The sequence below is a fragment of the Silurus aristotelis genome (genome assembly GCF_946808225.1).
Source record: "Silurus aristotelis genome assembly, chromosome: 9".
Taxonomy (NCBI): Eukaryota; Metazoa; Chordata; class Actinopteri; order Siluriformes; family Siluridae; genus Silurus; species Silurus aristotelis.
In genome coordinates, this window is record NC_139582.1 from 5,977,873 (window position 1) to 5,985,372 (window position 7,500).

The 7,500-nt window shown below is 41.8% G+C and overlaps 1 protein-coding gene across 7 annotated transcripts in view; it reads right to left on the minus strand.

Annotated features, from left to right (window-relative positions):
• Positions 1-6,076, minus strand: part of znf536 (zinc finger protein 536) — a 183,609-nt gene extending 177,533 nt beyond the window's left edge. For 2 of the 7 annotated variants that reach the window (XM_083549852.1, XM_083549855.1), the window contains exon 1: positions 4,743-5,346. The gene's annotated coding sequence lies outside the window, so the exon portion shown is untranslated. Of the gene's footprint in view, positions 1-4,060; positions 4,437-4,742; positions 5,347-5,434 lie in introns of those variants that run through there. The other 5 variants (XM_083549853.1, XM_083549854.1, XM_083549857.1 and 2 more) reach the window with 5 other exon arrangements.
• Positions 6,077-7,500: the final 1,424 nt, after the last annotated feature.

Consider the following 7,500-nt stretch of genomic DNA (forward strand, 5'->3'; position numbering starts at 1 on the left):
CTCCGACCATCTCTCTCAAGGCTGTGTAAACCCGAGCGGCTCAACACAGTCTACCATTGAAGCGAGGGGCCGAGCATTCGCTCTCAGGCCATGAGGACGCACCTCCAAACCACACCTCCTAATAAACAGGCCAGATGGAGAAGCGCTGCCATTGAGCTTCATTCATTTTAGGTCACTTTTCCAGCTCGAATAAAAGTCTGCTTATCGCACTCAGTCCCCCCCCAAAAAACAGCATTAGGTCACGCTTGAAGAATGTCCCTATCATGAAGTTCGGAAGACTTTACAATGTAACGCTCACATTCCTCAAAATAGTGTTTGATCAAAGGGGTGTTATGTGCTCAGATTTTTTTTTCTTTTTTTCCAAGAAGGGGCACTTAAGGAGACTTAAGCATAGCAGTTGCTGAGACGAGGTTCAGATGGTATGCGGGGTCATTATTTGACCGCCTCATGTGCGTATTGTCTATAGGATAAACCAATTTCCAGGAATCGCAAAACAAAATCAAAAGGATGGCAAGAAACTTATGCCCAAACATTCTATATCTCTGCAAGCATCCCAAAGGAGTGCTGAAAAAAAAAGAACTTGCTTGAATAAAAAGCATCTGCACACATCTGTTCGGCTCCGTCATCTGCGCTCGAGTTTTACTGTGATGCACACTTCTTCTGCACTCCTCAGTAAAACTAAAAGCAGCATTACTCGATAGATTTTCCTCATGGAAAAGTGCCTCGGGGTGGGGTAGAGTAGACCGTATTATCTTGGACCCCTTGTATCTCTCTCTCTCTCTCTCTCTCTCTCCCTCTCTCTTTCTCTCTCTCTACCCCGGCAGACAGACAGACGCTCCTTCTGGTGGCACCCTGGCATGAGGCAGTAGAGACAAGCTCATTCGTCACCACCTCATCTGTCAGGGCACTCTTTATTCTTAGATCACACACTGATGTCTGTGATTAGCCTGTTCAAAAAACTTCCACTCTTTAGCCCTCTCTCCCTCTCTCTTTCTTTCTCTTTCTCACACTCACTCACTCACTCTCGCTCACATACAGAATGTCTAACAAATCAGTGCTCAACTATAAATGACAATAAATGACATGCAGAGCATTAAATGTTCTTCTTTCGACTATAATTATTTGCTAAAGACAAAAGTTGACAACTGTCAGTAGTCACAAACTAACTCCCATTTGTATGTTGCGTGCGATGACATGATGAACTGCGTCTTCTGCACCGCATGACAGATATTGAATGATGGGTCTTACAAGCTTAATCAATTCAAACAGACAGGCCTAAAGAGTAAAGTAAGGCACTGCAGTTTAAATGTGTGACGGTGGGACAATGCTATGAACATTCTCTTTTTTTTTTTTTTTTTGGGGGGGGGGGGGGGGTGTTGGATTATTGTGTTGCCACACCCTGACTTATAATATGACAGCAACAGAAGAAACTTCGAAGAAGGAAAATATTCGGTGAGTAAAAATAAAACAAAAAATTCTCACTGTACCCAAACGTAACAATAATCTAAATGATAATAATAATAATAATAATAAAAAGAATACAAATTTCAAACCCACCTACCTATAAAAATAACAATTTGCAAAGAGCAATCAATTATGTCAAGTAGTATCTGTATAAAGGTAAATAATCTTACAGTTAAAGTGCTCCATCTATGGTGATTTCACACTGTTCTTGTGATTAGGCGTAATAAATTAGCCTTTCCCCCTATATTTAACTTAACCTTGCTCATCAAGGTTATTAACAAGCCTCAGCACGGGCTAATGCCGGCGTGTTAGCCCGCGAGCACCGTGCAAGCACCCCAAATAAATAAACACGGCTCTCTGGGTGTGGAGGGATTCTGCTGCCACTCGGGAGAAAGGCCTTCGTTTTCCAAGCCTCAGAGGAGGAGGGGGGGGTCTCCACAGCACATATCAATTAATACCTAATCGTCCCGGCCTTGCTGCCTGCCACAACACCACTGCTACTACCACCACCACCACCACCACTACTGCCGCCCCCCTAAAACAGCCTGACTAAGGCCCGGGCATCTGGAAGACAATTTCCTCCAATTAAAAGGAGCAGAGAAGCATTTAAGTGTGGAATGGCTGTTTGATCACGTCTCCAAGGCTCCAGCCTGGATCCAGTCGGCTGAGCCGGAGACTGACAGCCCTGGAGAGATCGAGGTGGGGGGGGCAGATGGAAGAGAAGAAAGCAGGTCATTCGGCCTCACTCTTGCCCCCTGCTCAACCACTAGCCATGGCACCAGGCAGAGGGACGAGCATGCACCGAGCAAACCGGGGGACACACTGGCTTTCCCGGCTGCTGCCAAGTTCCACCACGCAACACGCACTCTGCCTGCCGAACGAGCACAAGACGCATATGTAAATGAGAGCGGAGACACCAGGGAGGAGACATTTTGACAGGATTGGCTTGGGCTGTTTAGCCCTGTCGAACTGCTATCGGATCTATTGGCAGAGCATTTTCACAAGAGTCTTCATAACGCTTCTTCCTTCACTGAATTTCAATGACTTGAGTATTTCTTTCACCCCCCCAAAAAAAATTATAAATGTACTGATATTTGAATGATGACTGCACGACGGACGATGCACAAAAACTTAGTGACATTCGGGTGAAAAATATTCGATTGTTGCTTGGGTACAATATATCCATATTTTGTACGTTAATTAGTCACCTATATTTAGTAAAAAATTTTACTAATTAGTCATATACATTTTTAATCACAGGGTATAGCCTTCTTCAAAAAAAAAAAAGTTTAATGGTTAGAGAACAAAGGCATTAAAATATCATTTATCTCTGAGTTTTAAAAAAATTGTGTGCCAAGAAATACGGTATAATAATTGCACAAATTACGGCCTATAGCTCAATTCATATAGACTTCCATACACACACACTAGGCTCTCGTGTATTTTTTTTTTTCCTTTATGCTTGTCGACGTAAATGATCACAACACATACTGCTTCTAATTCCCCTTAATTTTCATTCGTCCAAAACGCCACATTTTCAGGGGCACATTAAAGCTGACCCCACATATGTATGGGGTGTAATACAAGAGGTTTGAAGCGTGTGAGCGGTCTGCATGTCAAATCAGAAAAATGAAAAGCTGAGCTGAGAAGAAATGTCTACGCCCAGACACTATTACACACATAATATCGTTCTCGAATACAGTTTAACAATGACGGCGTCTTATTTACACTGCGTGTCTGCACAACCTGTTCCTGACCCTTAGCATTAATAAGGAATGGTGGTTTGTGTGCTGGTGGTGGTGGTGGTCATGGTGTGGAGAACCAGCAGAATGTTACCTCGTTTCAACTTATTGGGATTAGTCAGAACGAAATATAACGATATGATATCTAAAAAAAAAAATCGAGGTGATTTCCAGAGATAAGTGATTATATTAATGCATTCGATCCTGGATGATGTACTTTAGATGTCCACTTGTTAGGGTCACATCTCTTTTTTGTCTATACCTTTTTTTTAATGGTCTGCTGTCTCCTCACTCATATTGAGGACAGAAGGAGACACCTGCAGCTCGAAGTGATGGACCAGAGGTGCTTTGTTAGGTATTTTTGACTTTTCCTAGATTTGGGAAATGCTGTGCCTTTGGATAAAACAGCAAAGCCGTTGTTGCGTGTTTTATTCTACAGTACTTATCTGATCTGCTACAGCTTTAAAAACCTTGAATTCTCAGTGAATGCAAGAAAGCATGGAGGTGACTTCTTTTAAATATCTAATAATGTCTAGATAATTTATGATGTGAGAAAACCTTTACCGCCCCTGTATATTTAAATGTCATATTTCATGCTGGTAACATGGCAAGGCTCGGCTCACTCTCTCACTCTCTCTCTCTCTCTCTTTCCATCTCTCCCCCTTTCTTTCTCTCTCTCTCTCTCTCTCTCTCTTTTTCCCTGTCTCGCAACTTTCTGTTTTTCTCGTAAAAAACGCGTTATTTCCCAAAGCGACTACGCCCTCGACAGTCGTTAAAAATCTCAATTTTTCTGCCAATACGTGCAGGTTTTCTTTAGATACAAAGGGATCGTGAAAGCCTCCTATGACATTTACCCCTCGGTTGTTGAATGCCATCATCATCATCACGTCCCTCCGAGCATAATGTTCCTGAGCGGCTCGATCCGAGCACAAAATGGCAGGTCTCACCGGCAAATCCAGCGCACAAACTTTCAACACACGGCAACTTCAAGCCTCAGCTCCCCCGAGATCTGGTCGAGGCTTCGCCCGAACTCCACGCGGAAACGGGAAGCGAGAAAGTTTCAAGCCTCGGACACAGAAAAGTTTTTTCTTTTCTTTTTTCTTTCCCCCCCTGTTCGTCTGCTCGGCTCCCCATCCAGCCGGTCAGCAGTAGTAAAGTGGAGGGCGCGTTACTTTTACGCACAGCCTGCCGATCATCCCCAGTGCGCACCCGACAGTCATGAAGCACGGACTAGAAACATAAAAACCAAACACAACGTTTATCACGTTTCATGAGCATCAAAAAAAAAAAAAGAGTAAGAAAAAAAAAAAAAGAAAAAGTCCGACTGATTTCTTTGCTTCGCTTTCGGTTCCTGCTTTGCGCACCGCGCACGAAAGCCACCCTGCTATTAGATCTATTTAATTATCCTGCACCTTATTTAATCATATAAGCACGAGAAGTGGAACAGCCGTGACATGTGCACCAGTCTGCAGTTTGCACCATACACACGCGTAAAAAGAATCATACGAAAAGCATCCGAAGCGTTGCACTTCTTACCTTTATATATGGAAGAAAGTCTGCGTGAAGCTCGTCTGGTCTATACGGGGAAACGCGGCCCACATGATTGACCTGCGTTCGCTTCTGTCGAGCCGAAAAAAAAAAGAAGAGGGGGAGAAAAGTGCGCTCCGGACCTGTTAGGAGCGTCCGCCTCCGGGATCCCTTTCCCACAGCTCCGCGCGCTTACCACCCTTTTTTTTTTTTTTTGCAAAAAATTTTTATACCCTTTATTTGATTAACAATTTTTTAGCCTGGGTATGAACGATACCATTCAGCCGGCATATCGTGAAAGACATTTCCATCTCTCTCGCCTTGCGCTCCCCCCTGTCTGCTAGGTGAAACGCGCCGTGCCGTTCAGCTCTCCATTGTCGTGTCATTCGCTTCGCCCGACTCCAGCGGGTCTAAAAAAAAAAGGCGAAGCCGCGGACGACACTCTGGATATAATCTCTAATATCTTTCTCCCCCTCCTTCTTAAAAAAACGTGTACCTCACAGCCTCTTATTGCCCCCGACTGTCCCGCTGTAAAGGCTCCTATTAAACCGCGCGTCACATCGGCGCTCTTGTTTGTTCACACGCCGCTTAATTGGCTCCGCCGTATTAGAAATAAAGCTGTGCGCACAACCTGTGTGGCTCAAAGGCGAAATTATAATATAAATAGATATATACATATAAAGAAGAACGGGTTTTTTTACCTTTCCGAAAAAGTGTCCCAAGTCCAAGAGGGAAAAAGTCCAGGAGAGAGTAAAGGAAAGGCGAGCATCAGTCAGAGAAGTCCGGAGTGATGAAGCGCGGCGCGGCGCTCCGCTGCACTGTAACCTTGCGGCGTGTTTAATGTAAATAAGGCAGTTATGTTGCCAGTCGCAGCATTACGGACGCACAGCTCGGGGTTGAGATCCTTTTTTTTTTTTTTTTTTTTTTTTTTTTTTTATATCCCACCCTCCCTGATGAGAATTAATATTCTGACACGGTGCTAAGGAGCGCTTTTTTTTTTCGGATCAAAAAAAGCACGTCTGTGCGTAAATATGATATTAAATTGGCACTCGGCGGGGCGCAGAAGCACCAAAGCTTTTCGTTTCTGCGCTTTTTAAGAATAAGAAAGCGCTCCGCCTGGACCAGCAGAGGAACCGTAAGAGTAAAGTGACTTTATAATAAGGACCTGGAAGAGGGGAAGAAAAGTTTTGGGGCTGGGAACTTTAGAGATAGGACAGCGCTCAGGAGGATGAGGATGGGGATGGTGATGAGGATGCAAGGAGAGATTGTACTTCTATAGGGCATGCGATAATACATAATACACAGTGTCCCCCGAGTTGACAAAAGCTGCTGTTTCAACGGAGTCTTTGTTGCAAGATTATATAATGATGATGGGGTAATTATGGGAAAAAGGGTTTTGAAGAAAACAATAATAATAATAGGAATAATAGCAAAAAGAAGAAGAAGAAGAAGAAAAAGCAGAAGAAAAATAAAAATGATTGTAAAAAATAAAAATACCAAATGCACTGGTGGCCTTGTAATTCTAAATGCATGTGAACTTTGCAAGGGTGATAGCAGACATGAGCATAAAGCGGGCTGGACAATGGAAGAAATTGACAGTGATGGGTGATTTTTTTCAGCCAATGATTGATTAATTATTCAAAAATATCTTGCAATCGGAAGGGATTAGGAGGTGAATAGGTTATGGAGAAAGCAAGGAGGGGCAAACATTTCTTCTACAGACACTCAGTCTGACCAACTTTATAATTCATGTAGATAGAGGCCTCCTTGTCCTCTGTGCCCCAAAAGACACCCATGAGACAGTCATGATGCACTCCCCTGAACTTTCCTTTCTAATTTTGCCTTCATTTAATATCCTTGTTTAAATACAAACGATGTTTCGGATCCAGTGCTTACACAACTGATTGTTTTATATTTTAAGAAAAATTTAACTGATCATGAAAAGTGATCTGGAAAAATATTAAATAATATTGATATATTATTTAATTATAATATGATGTTAACTGTCCTCAATCATCACTTTTTGTATAGAAGTGTATCTATATAATCAATGGGGGTCTTTATATATGCAAGTGACTGTTTTAATTTATACTCTTACACACACATACACACACGTTTATGTACCTGGATTTATATATATATATATATATATATATATATATATATATATATATATATATATATATATATATATATATATATATATATATATATATATATATATACACACACACGACGGGTTTATATGAAGTAACTCAGAGTGGACACATACATATGGTATACTGTATTTCTATACAAAAATATAATTTTATTAAGTACAGTTATCAATTATGAATAAACTGCCAACTCAGCATATACATTTGAATTCTACCAAAAGCAGCGTTAATGATTATTAACACCCCCAAGTAAGGAATCAGCTTCTGTGCACTTGCTTTCCAGACAAAACATACTTTTTTTTTAAAGATAGCGCATTCATTATTCACTATGAAAATCTGATTCTCATGCTGCCCCTTAAATGGTTAGGAATTCTGACTGCATTTTCCAGTTTGATGTGTATGAAATTCCTTTTTTGAACAAATTCCAAAATAAAAGTTTGTCTCTAAAGAAATTTGCATAACCACCCCATCAATAATATCACTATCTCTATGGGAGTGATAGTGGGAGCAGTAGGGGTGCTCCTTTGCTCCATTCTCCATGGATCAGCAGCGCGTTCTCGGCTTCTTTTGAACTTGTTAGAGCAAAGTCAAGTGATTCTTTATCGGTGACA